Below are 13,188 nucleotides of genomic sequence, written 5' to 3'. Positions count from 1 at the left end.
GGAGAGTTCCAGGACAGCCAGAGCACAACACAGAGAAACCCTGTCTCAGAAAACTAAAAAGAAAAACAAAAGTTTTTCTGCTCTGTGAGATAGTGATAAAAGATTCATAGTTATGAGAAACACAATTTAAATTTTATACCATTTTTGAATCATGTAAAACCTCAAGAACCTGGATTGCTCACCACAGCTGTTTTCTGTGGTGAAAGGGAGAGTACTGAAGGACCGAAGCAGCGGCTCTGAGTCGGCGTCTCCTAAAGGACGCCCGTGACATCAGACAGAGAACTCTAGAAGGGTGTCAGGGTCGGCGTCTCCTAAAGGATGCCCGTGACACCAGACAGAGAACTCTAGAAGGGGGTCAGGGTCGGCGTCTCCTAAAGGACTCCCGTGACACCAAACAGTGAGCTCTAGGAGAAGGGGGTCAGGGTCGGCATCTCCTAAAGGACGCCCGTGACACCAGACAGAGAACTCTAGGAGAAGGGGGTCAGGGTCGGCGTCTCCTAAAGGACGCCCGTGACACCAGACAGAGAACTATAGGAGAAGGGGGTCAGGGTCGGCGTCTCCTAAAGGACGCCCGTGACACCAGACAGAGAGCTCTAGGAGAAGGGGCCAGATCTTGCCAGTGTGTCAGTTCAGGATGGTTTGGAGAAACTAAGATCTAAGACAATGAAGATAAAGAGATCAGTAATCCTGGGATTCAGAAAAAAGAACAAAGGTTAAGATGCTATATTAAGATATAGATGTGCGTGTATATATATATATATAAACATATTTTTTAAAAGATACAAATATTGCTGGATGGTGATGTTACACACCTTTAATCCCAGCACTTGGGAGGCAGTGGCAGGTGGATCTCTTGTGAGTTCGAGGCCAGCTTGATCTACAAATTCAGTTCCAGGACAGCCAGGGCCACACAGAGAAACCCTGTCTCAACACCCCCCACCAAAAAAAAAAAAAAACGAAAAACAGTATCAATGCAAGAATATATAACTGGGAAAATATATAACTCAGAAATATTCTATAATGTATAAGAATTAATGTATAAGGGGCTAGAGAGATGGCTCAGTGATTAAGAGAGCTTCCTGCAGCCAGGCGGTAGTGACACACACCTCTAATCCCAGCACTCGGGAGGCAGAGCAAGGTAGATCTCTGTGAGTTCGAGGCCAGCCTGGTCTACAGCGTGAGCTCCAGGACAGGCACCAAAACTACACAGAGAAACCCTGTCTGGAAAAAAGAAAAAAAAAAAAAAAAAGAAAGAAAGAAAGAATGAAAAAAGAGTGCCTCCTGCTCTTCCAGAGGACCTAAGTTTGGTTCCCACCACCCACATCAGGCAGATCACAATTGCCTGTAACTCCAGCTCCAGAGGATCTGATCTCCTCCCCGCATGCTGGCCTCTTTGGGAACCTGCACACATGTGACAGACACATACATAATATAAAATACATAGATGGTATTTTTTTAAAAAAGAACTAATCTATCAGGAGCCAGAAAAATGGCTCAGCAGGTGAGGGCACTTGCCACCAAGTGTGGTGATCTGGGTTCTGTCCCCAGGAGCCGTGTGATGGAAAGGGAGCACTAACTCCTGCAGGTTGTCCACTGGCCTACCTGTGTGACATGGCATGTGCTCCCTCACAAACACAAGGAAACAAACGTGATTTTTTTTTAAATGGTTAACAGATGATGTGTGACGACAATTTGTTGGCAATTAGGTTGTTAGTATAAGAGCTATTTCAGTCATCATCTCACACCATGCATTTAAAACATTTTGGAGAGGTCAATAGTCAAACATTGAAAATATGGGGCTAGAGAGGCAGCTCAGAAATTAAGAGGTTTGCTGCTCTGCAGAGGACCAAAGCTGGGTCCCCAGCATTCATGCAGGGGCATGCAGGGGGAGGGGGGTGCTCACAGCACCTATAACTCCAGCTCCTGGAGATCTAATGCCCTCTTCTGGTCTCCTAGGGCACCCATATACATGTGTGCATGCCCCTACACATACACATAAATTAAAATTTTTAAACCTTAAAAAACTATTAAGGGGGGCTAGAGAGATGACTCAGAGGTTAAGAGTGCTCACTGGTTGCTCTTTCAGAGAACTCAGGTTCAATTCCTAGCACCCTTATGGCGGCTCAGAAGTGTCTATATCTCTAGTTCAAGTGGATCCAACACCCTCACACAGACATACATGCAGATGAAATACCAATGCATGTATTTATTTTTTTTAAAAAAGCTATTAAGGCTGGATGGTGTTAACACAGACCTTTAACCCCAGCATTCAGGAGGCAGAGGCAGATGGATCTCTATGAGTTCGAGGAGAGCCTGGTCTACAAAGCAGACAGCCAGGGTTATACAGTTTGTTTTTGTCTCAAACAAACAAACAAACAAACAGAAATCTATTAAAATAGAAGCTGTAAGTAAATAGAATGAAGTAATTTGAAGAGGGCATGGAGTCTTTGAGCTCACAGACAAGCACTAGGGAAATCAGAAATGTCAAGCAAGAAGGCTTGTCTCTTCAACAGTTAAATATGTAAATCTATTTTCTGCCCATAAGGCTGGGAGCAGATGTAGTTAATAGCCCAATAACCTGTGCTATCTGTAGGGCCTGGCCACACTTGAATCCCCAGGACTATTGTGTTTATCCGAGGTATTCCTCCCAACGCCTTTGTCTTGAGCACTGTTTCTCAGTCAATAGAACCTATCCTTAGGGGAGATGTCACATGTTCTCCATAGCCTGGTGACCTCTATGCTATCTCAGTCAGAGACCACACCAGATCCTGGGCCCTTAAGCCATAGAACCCATCTTCATGGTAGAGGTCACATGTACTTTGCAAAAGAGTTTCAATGTTGTCACACCTTAAGCTTTATTGTGCACATGGGATTGAGATAATTGTTAGGAAGAAACTTCTTTCCAAAATTGTACTGTACTTAAATATGTCTAAAATAAATTGCCTGGTATCAGACTCTAGAAGTTTGAACCAGCACCGCTAAGTCATGTTGAACTGAGTTTCTTTCTTGCCTCGCATAGATCATTCCTCTGCTGGCCACAGCATTTACAGGGACCCCCACAGTTAAATGGGGATATACAGGTTCTTCTCTAAGTTGAAGTCATTACAGAAGCCCCAAAGAAAAGGCAACAAGATTCAGAATGGGTGTCCAGGGAAAGGATTCTGGGAAGGAGGCAGAGGAAGAAGGATCAGGAACCAGTCTCTACCTGGCCATCAATGGCCCTGGCCCTGTCTATCAGGTGTAATTGTTTTAGAACACTGGAATGTACCGAAGGTTTACAACTTCCTATGGAAGGCGTGGGAGATAAACTGCACTTAATTTTGGTCAATTCCAGCTCTTAGCACGGTAACAGCTAACCATTCCTCAAGTGCAATCCCCTGGTGGGCAGCTGTACATGTTCCTGGAACAACTGCACACACCCTGCAAGAGGTAGAGGCAGGTAGATCTCTGAGTTGGCAGCTAGCCTGATCTACAGAGTGAGATCCAGGACAACCAAGGCTACCAAGAGAAACCTTGTCTCGAAAAACAAAATGAACAAATAATAATAATAATTTTAAAAAAGAAAGAAAGCAGGCTGAGAAAGCCAGGGGAAGCAAGCCAGTAAGCAGCCCTCCTCCATGGCCTCTGCATCAGCTCCTGCCTCCAGGTTCCTGCCATTTGAGTTCCTGTCCTGACATCCTTCGATGATGAACAGTGATGTGGAAATGTAAGCCAAATAAACCCTGTTCTCCCCAACTTGATTTTTGGTGATGGTGTTTCCTTGAAGCAATAAAAACCCTAACTGAGACATGGAGTCTATAGCCTCAAAGAAAAACCATAGAAATTTACCCAGAAAAAAAAAAACCTACATAATTAATCTACCAAATACTTTAAAACAAATTTCTGAAAGAACTACAAGAAGATATGAACAAAGTAAAAGAAAAAAAAAGGGAAGAAGGAAAGAAAAAATATTAAAACATAGAAACATTCAATACACAGTCGCCCTAAGAGGGACTGGGGAAATGGCTCAGTCAGTCCCACATAAGCATGGGAACCTGAGTTTGATCCCTGGTACCCACATCAAAAATTTTTTTAAGCCAAAAAAGTTTCCATTGTAATCCTGGTGTTACAGTATCATTGAAGGTTCATTAATGAAAACTATTACTGACCAACTGTCAAAAGGATGGAATCTACCTCTTCCGGTGGGACCTGCCAATCACCTGGCCAAGGGACTACCCCTCAGGAAGGCTGATTCACCTTAGCCATGCTAAAGAGATAGGAGGAATAATTAGTCCTTTAATGCGATAATGTACTTTTCCTTCCCAGAATTCCTGCTCCTAGTGCAGTCCATACAAGCCTCCAGAAAGGCATGACTTTTTCTTTTTCTTCTCTCTGTCTCTCAGGTGCTGGCTAGAGCCTAATTATACTCTTCCCAGTATTTGGGCTTTTTTTATGCTTTCTCTGAAGCTAACCTTCTCACCATATGGCTGACCTCCATGCCAGCTTAATGCTGTCAAACAGCGTGCCTCTCTCTCCCTCTCAAGTGCCCACCTATGAATCTACAATAAACTTCTCTCTAAAATTCACCCTCTGTGATCTACGAATTTCATTTTTCAAATTAAAGAAACAAAAGCCTGCAAGCCACTGGTTCAAGAGGGCTTTGGTGGCCATTGAGTCTTCTGGGACCCAGCATCCAAGCTGAGAAAGACAGAGCTGAGCAGATCAAAGACACAAAGAGGAAGAGAATGAGGAAGGGTTAAAGAAGAGCCTACCAGACCCGTGGAACACCATAAGCAGACGTGCATAGACACGGAGGAATTCTAAAAGAAGAGAAACAGGACATCAGACAGAGGACATGAGAAGAAATAACGGCTAAAATTTTCCAAATGTGGTAAAAGTCATAAATACATATGTCCAGGAAACTCAATAAATTCCAAGGAAAGAAACTCAGAGACCCACACTAAGAAACCTTGTAATCCAATTCTAAAGAACCAAAGACAAAAGCTAAGCTTAAGGGCAGCAAGAGAGATGTGGTTCACACGAGAGGGCCCCAGAGTATCCACTGTCTCTCACCAAAGGACAGCCAGAAAGGAGCAGCCTGCATGGGCCAAGAGCCAAAAGGAAAAACTGTCAGCTGAGAACCCTGCATCTGGAAAAATTGTCCCTCTAAGTGAGAACGACGTTAAAACATTTCCAGATCAACAGAAGCTGAAAGATCTTGTCACCACTAAACCTGCCTCATAGAAAACGCTCCAAGAAGCCCCGCAGAGTAAAAGAAAAGACATGAAACAGTGACTTAAACCACACAAACATGTCAGTGAAGGTAAACACCAAAGCTGGTATATCGGAACAATGGTTTCTAGCCTGCTTCTTGTTTTCTATGTGATTTAGAAAATTAACACTTTTTTCCCCTCTATTTTATTTATTTATTTATTTTTTTGCAGTGCTGGAGATTGAACTCAGAGCTCCGTACCTGCTAAGAAGTGTTCCACCATTGGCCTACCTCCCCCATCCACAGAACATCAGCACTTGGGAAAAATAAACAATTATTAAACAGGATGTGGTGGCTCAGGGAGGCTTCCTCACCACAAGCTAACAGCCGCCCTGGACCGCAAGGGAGTCACGGGCCAGGCTGGGCTTCAGACTAAGACCTAATCTTTAAACGGAAACCAAAACTTACTCTAAAAGCCACTATTAATACAACTTCAATTTGTAAGTATTTCATTTACTGTACAGTCAAAGAGACCTAGGCATTTCAAAGAACCTTAGCCTATAGTTTGGGCTGTATAATATATAGACACAATTTTATGATGTTAATAATCAAAAAAGGACGTGGGCAAGGCTGTAAAGCAGAGATCTATGGATCTCTACATTCAAGGCTAACATGGTCTACATAAAAAGCTCCAGGCCAGCTAAAGCTACATACTGAGACCCTATCTCTAATCTCTGCACTCGAGGCAGAGGCAGGCAGATCTCTGAGTTCAAGGCCAGCCTGGTCTACAGAGTGAGTTCCAGGGCAGCCAGAGTAACACAGAAAAACCCTGTCTCAAAAAACAAAAACAAAGAACAAACAAGAAAAAAAAAAACAGCAATTTTCCTTGTAATTAAAAGTCAGCTTTTAAATGTAAACCCCAAGCCAGCTGCAAACGCTTTGATCTACAATGGTGTACTGCCTGCAAGATGTGCTAGTGCAAGGTGATACAAAGGTTGTAGGAGAAACCAGCCCATAATTGATTAGATTTGACTAATTAGATTGATTGATTTGACTTACAGCGCACTCCACAAGATGGAACTCCTTCCTACTCAACACTGCTTGGGTGACAAAGAATCAAAGATTACATAGCCCAGGGACCTAGGGGAAAAACAAATACTACTGTGCTTAAAAAAAAAAAAAAAAAGGAAAACAGATAGATAGATAGATAGATAGATAGATAGATAGACAGACAGACAGACAGACAGGATAGCTGCTAATGACATTCTGCTATACTCATAGATCAGTACCTTGCTCAGCCATCATCAGAGAAGCTTTCTCCTGCAGCAGATGGGAACAAATACAGAGACCTGCAGCCAGACATTACAAAGAGAATGAGAAACCTTGGAGTATTCAGCCCTAAATGGGATGTCTTCTTCAAATCCCTTCCCTCAAAGCAGGGAACCCTGTGGAAGAGGAGGTGGAAAGAGCATAAGTGACAGGAGGGATGGAGGACACCAAGGAAACAAGGCCCTCTAAATCAACATGAGCCAAGCTCTCATGAACTCAGAGACTGAAGCAGCAAGCACAGAGCCTGCTCGGGTCTGTGCCAGGTCCCCTGTGTAGACTGTATGGCTTCCGGTTTCATGTTTTCAGGGACTCCTGAGGTGCAAACAAGTGGGGCTGGGTCTTGTGCCTGCTCTCAGCCGTTTCTCCCTGTGTTGGTGTGCCTTGTCCACCTTCGAGGTGATAGTTTTCTTTTATCTGCTTGTACTCTATACTGCCATTTTTTTGAATGAGTGAATGAAAACTAGGGTAAAGGCTAACGACTGAACTGTCACATACACCTGCTGGGAGAGAAAATCAGTTTTCTTCAATGAGGTGACACTGGGTATATCAACCACTCCAGGACAGGCCTCATGTTCAGGAGCAGTTGACCAATATAAAATGGATTCCACAGCTTGCGTGTGTGTGTGTGTGTGTGTGTGTGTGTGTGTGTGTGTGTGTGTGTGTGCTTTTATTTGGTTACAATTTGGTGGGATGTTTTTTTCTGTTTGAGATTTGTTTTACTTTGTTTTCTTGGTTTTGGGGGGATTTGCTGCTTTATTGGGTGTTTGTTTGTTTGTTTGTTTGTTTGTTTGTTTGTTTTGAGAAAGAACTAAAAGTTGGGTGTATAGGGGTGAGGAGAGGATCTGGAAGAACTTGAGGGAGGGGAAGAATATGATCAAGATCAAAATTGTTTTAAAAAATAAAAATGTAGGGCTGGAGAGATGGCTCAGAGGTTAAGAGCACTGGCTGCTCTTCCAAAGGTCCTGAGTTCAATTCCCAGCAACCACATTGTGACTCACAACCACCTGTAATAAGATCTGATGCCCTTTTCTGGCATAAAGGTGTACATGCAGATAGAGCACTCATAAATAAAATAAAATAAATAGATCTTTAAAAAAAAAAAAAATTAAAAAAAAATAAAAAAAAAAAAAATAAAAATAAAAATGTAATAAAAAAGAAAAAAGTCAACTCTTCTAAATTTAGAGTGTTATAACTTTAGGATGTTAATGTAATCCTCATGGCAACCACAAAAAAATAATTGTGTAATATGCTCAAAAGGAAATAAGAGAAAGAGTTAAATATTTCACTACCAAAAAAATTTACTAAACACAAAAGATGATGGTAGATACATAGGATAGTGGAATGTAGACAGTAAGGATGTTCCAGATTAGCCATAAGACATATAGAAAACAAATAGAAAAATGGCAAAAGTAAATCCTTCTATATCAGTAATTACTTTGACGTAAACTGATCAAATTTTCTAGGTAAAGGACAGAGACCAGAAGAACGAATTGTATATATATATGATCTGGGACCAGCAAGATGGCTCAGTGGATAAGGGCACTTGTGCAAGCCTGACAACCTGACTTCAGTCCCTGGAATGGACATAAAGGGGGAAGGAAAGGACTGACTCCAGGAAGAAATCATCTAACCTCCACACCACGGTACCTACCCCTGTACACACTCCGATAATACATATATATTATATACAGTAATATATCCATGTGCTATGTACAATTATTTCCAATCCAAAGATGCCAATACATTAAAAGTGAAACTATGGAAAAAGCTATTCCATTCAAAGAGCAACCAAAAGAAGATGATTGGACTGCCTAGAACCTGACTTCATATTGGCATCACTAAAGGTCTGCTAAATGAATGGACATGTCCAAACTCACTTGTTTTGAAGAATAAGCGAAGTGAGTTGGTTTTCTTTGTTTTGGTTTTTAGTAGATTAAACTATGGAGTAAGAATACAAATAAAAGGCAATGCAAGAAAAAAGGAATAAGGAGGAAACATGAATGATAATTCAAATTGGCACTGGATAATACTGATGGCAGTGTCTTTAGTGTAATCTTATTTAAAAGACCCTGTCAACACATATACTGAGCCATTAATAACATTCATGTGCTTTGGCCTAGAAATACAACTAGACCTACATCCCACTTTCTAAATACTAGTCTTCCACAAAAGGGATCACGGTTTCTGCACAAACAGTAAACCCCAAGGCTGACCCAAGCAAGACACAGTTGCCCCAGACGGCAATGTCTCTGGAGCATCGTTCTCAAAACAAGATTCCTCTAGACTGCAGAAGGATGGGCAAACCCTGTGAGTGTTCTACACAACTCACTATTTACCGTAAGGAAGTAGTTCACAATTACAGAGGCACCCCAGCAGCTGCCCCTCAATCTGCCATCTGCGAGCAAGGTAGCCGGGGAAGCTGGGGTACCATTCAGCTTGTCTGGGAACCAAGCGGTTAGTGAAAATCTCAGTTCAAGAACAGATGAGAGAGGATGTCCCAACTTGAACGGTCATGCAGAAAGGAGGCAAATTCTTCCTTTCTCTTGCCTTGTATTTTATTCAGGCCTTCAACAAATTAGATGACGCCCACCCACATTGAGGAGGGGAATGATTCTGATGTTAATATCATCCTGAAAAAACACAGACACACTAGAAATGTCGAGCAAAATATCTAGACACCCTGTAACCAAGTAAAGTTGACAAGACACAGGTGCTAGATGATGTGGGTTCTGACCTTGAGCTGGAGACATATGAAAGCTGCCTGGAGTCCACTTTGCAGGGTGATATCCTCCTACCTAGGCTCCTTCAGCCTCCGAGCTTATCATTTTCTTCCACAAGCTCACGTGTCTGTCAGGTTTTATTCCTGGTGAGTCCTCAGCATTAACTGCATTTATTCTAGTCCAATCTTATTTGCACAGGGGTCTCGATGAGGGACATGTTTGGAGATAAAGCTAATGAGAGCATCCCAACCCCTGACGCTAAATTCCAGCTGTGCCGTCTGCTCTAGATCATCTAATAAGCTGCAGATTTCATTAGACTAAGGAAGGCATGGCCAGAGCTAGAGTTCTCCTGGAAAATCACAGCTTAGTCTACCTCCTTCATCAGAAGTCTTCCCACCGTATTTCGAAGCCAGCGCTCAGCAGCAGGGGAGATGTGAACACTTAGCAACCTCATCTGGAGGTCACACAACAGGCAGGCCCTCCAGCTCGGCTCTGACCACAGGTTCTGTTTTGCCACATTACCAACCCCTCACTGGTACTGGCTTCACCAAAACAGAGAAACCAGAGGAGGACTAGGAAACCAGAACAGGAAGGATTTATTTCAGACTATTTATTCAACTGTGACAACCCCCAAATGTCACTTCTTCTTAACTGATCTACAAAGAGCAAGTATTTTTAGATAAAATAATGGCATGGATTCAAATCAAAGCATCCCGGAATGGTGTAGCTGTCCCCTCCCTACAAACTAAACATCTGAAAAGGCATAGTCAAAACAGCTGGAAGTGCTGATCTGGTTTGTGTTTCCTAATTAGTATGCTGAAGGAGTCCCAACCAATTAAAAACCTGTGACAATTCCACATATCCTGCCTTTCTCCCAACCTCCACCACAGGCCCCTCGACTCAGACAGGATTTCACGCCTGTGCAGCTACTTTAATGAACAGGAACTGGCTGAGCCAGTCTAAACCTTGCCCTCACCTTCCTTGGAGCGCTGCCTTCCATGCCATCTGGGCAAGCGACCTGCAGGCCGGGTCAGTCTCTGTTCACACCAGGGCTGCTGCAGCTACCACCAGAACCTGTTCCTGCAATGCCATATTTTCCAAAAGAGAGTCTCCAGGTGCTTTTTATTCATTTGCTTGGAGCAAAAGGCAAACGTGCACTCTGCTTTTTGCTCTGAAGTTGTGCCAACTAACAGGAGGAGCCGAAATCCCAGTCTGCAGTGCCTAGAGCCTTTCTGCTCTGAGTGTGGTCCACGGAGCCCCTGGGGGCTCTTTAGGAATGCAGGCCTCCTCCAGACCTTCAGAATCAGAATCCACACCTTAAGATGCTCTGCATACCGTGGGAGCCCTACTACCCTAGGGTTTAGAGTCCAGTGTCCTCCAAGGTCACAAGAGCAACAGGGGTCCAAATACTTTACTACTAAAGCTTATTACCCTCCCTTCCTGAAAACATCTGCTCATCCTTCTATGCCCATATCACACTGAAGCCTTCCTGACATCCTTCACATTTCAGTTTTCCTATCACAGAATGTGCTCACGAAAGTAAGTTGTTCAAGGACAAAAGCATGTCTTATTCTTCTACATCCCTAGCAACTAACTCAGAAGAGACTCAACAAATGTTACAAGAAAATTGGCTCCATTCTCCCACTGTTTTGAGTCACATAGGAGGTAAGTCTTATCCATATGAAGACTTTTACATTTAACCTATCCTTTAAAAGCTGTTCTTATACTTTTAATATAACTTTAATTGATTCATAAAAGTTTTACATATTCCAGACCATGTGTTGTTTTGATACACAGTATATATTGTAAAATGATCAAATTAGGATATGCATACCTATTTACCATTATCATTATTGGAGAGACAGAGACAGAGAAGCTTGCCATCTTGCCCAGACTGCTCTCAAACTCCCCCACTCCAATGAGGCTGCTGAGTGCTGGGACTCTTGAGCTTGGCCTCAGGGTAAGTAAGTGTATCTATCCTCCAGAACATTGGCTGTTTCTACATGATTAAACCTTTCAAAATCCTTTCTTCTTTTAGCTTTTTCTTTTTTTAAGACAAGGTCTCGCTATGTAGCCCTGACTGCCATGATTGGCCTCTTTTAGCTTTTTTTGAATTGCTACATTTTTGAAAAGCCCACTCACTGAGCTAAAGCCAGGCCTTAGCCGTTTTAAAAGCACACAATACATTATTGTTATGTACAGTCACCTTACTTGTCCTTATATTTTCCATAGGCGAGTTTTCAGCGATGACTCAAACACTTCCACTGGCCTGGCAACAGTCTCTGAGCCTCCATTTCCTTGGGATAACTATTTCTGCCCCTCCCCTGGCGCACACACTCTTCTCCCAGCATAACAACCCACTGCAGATACAAATCCAGCTTATAGGCATGTATTTTAGGAAGGATTATGATATTTATTCACTTACATTAAGCCTTTCTTGGCACTTCCAATACTTTCCTGCAGATACAAGTGGTGTTCCTAAATCAGCAGTGAGTAAAAGACAGGAAAAAGGGCAAAAGAAGCAGGAAAAGTAATTCAAGAGTCATAATAATTAGCAGCTCTATTCCTAAAGTAAACACACCAGAAAACATGCAGGTAATTAAGAGCATCTAGCAAGAGCTGCCATAACCCTTCAGGTTAACAATGAACTCTGGAGAGACTGTGGTCATGTACCAACTTGCATGAGAGAACACAGCCAGAGATGTTCTCTGGTAAGACCCAAGGGCAGCATCATTGTGCTTGTGAGCAAAGCACAGCGGTGAGCGGTCATGGGCCATAAGGAGCATTCAAATGGAGCACAGATGAACTCTATGCATTGTTCATACTTCTTCCTAATGTATGGTTATAGCACTGGTCACTAAAAGAAGCCATTCCAGTTGAGTCTTGCTATCTAAAATGGCCCTTGAAATACTTAGCAGTGAGTTAAAGATGGATGCTCTTTGACTCAGAGATTTCATACCTAAACTAACTATATAAATAATTAAAAACACAAAAAATGTCAAAAAAGGTGTTTTTTTCAATAGAAAAAGGAAACAATCTACATGTTGATGAATAGGAAGATTATTAAATAAGTTGTATTACATTCAGACCCTAGATATAATGGGGGAAAACTTTAAAAAATAAGGAGGCATGTGTGCTGCACACACATACATATGAGAAAATATCAGTTATAATATTCTGGAATCTGAGGCAGAAGGGTCACAAATTTGAGGTCTATATAGCAAGATGTTCTTTAAAATAAGAAAAGTCAGTGACAGCACTTGAAAAGTCAAGTAGCTGGGACTGGCCAGATGACTCAGATAAAGTACTTCCCCATCCTGATGATCTGAGTTGGCTCCCTGAGTCCCACAAGAAAAGAGAGAGCTAACTCCCCCAAGTTGTCATGTGACCTCCACATGTGCACCCTGGCATGTATATGTCCCTCGACACACAAAAAGGAAAACAGATGTAATAAAATTTCACATAAAGTAGCATGTATAGTCTATTGTAGGGTAGCATCAACCTACTACTAAAATTTCTGTCTAGAGCTAGGCATGGAGGGACAAGCTTTTAATCCCAGCACTCTGAGGCGGAGGCAGGCAGATCTCTGAGTTCAAGGCCAGCCTGATCTACAGAGCTAGTTCCAAGACAGCCAGGGTTATACAGAGAAACCGTGTCTCAAAAAAATAAAATAAAAAATAAAGTCTGTATATAAACATACATTTAGATACAAATCTGTGTGTGTATATATATATATTTGCATTTGCATAGAAAAAATTAGAAGGCTACTTACTAAAATGTTCAATCTGATAGGTCTAAGGACAGCAGTTAATGAAGATTTTTAATTAATTTTTTTTCATATAATATCTTTTTTTTTTGGTTTTCCGAGACAGGGGTTTTCCGCACTGGGATTAAAGGCATGCGCCTCCACCACCCAGCTCAATATCAAGTTTCTCCCCCTCTTTCTAC

Source organism: Peromyscus eremicus, chromosome 3 (assembly GCF_949786415.1).
Source record: "Peromyscus eremicus chromosome 3, PerEre_H2_v1, whole genome shotgun sequence".
In the NCBI taxonomy this organism is placed as follows: Eukaryota; Metazoa; Chordata; class Mammalia; order Rodentia; family Cricetidae; genus Peromyscus; species Peromyscus eremicus.
This window is presented reverse-complemented; position numbering follows the sequence as displayed.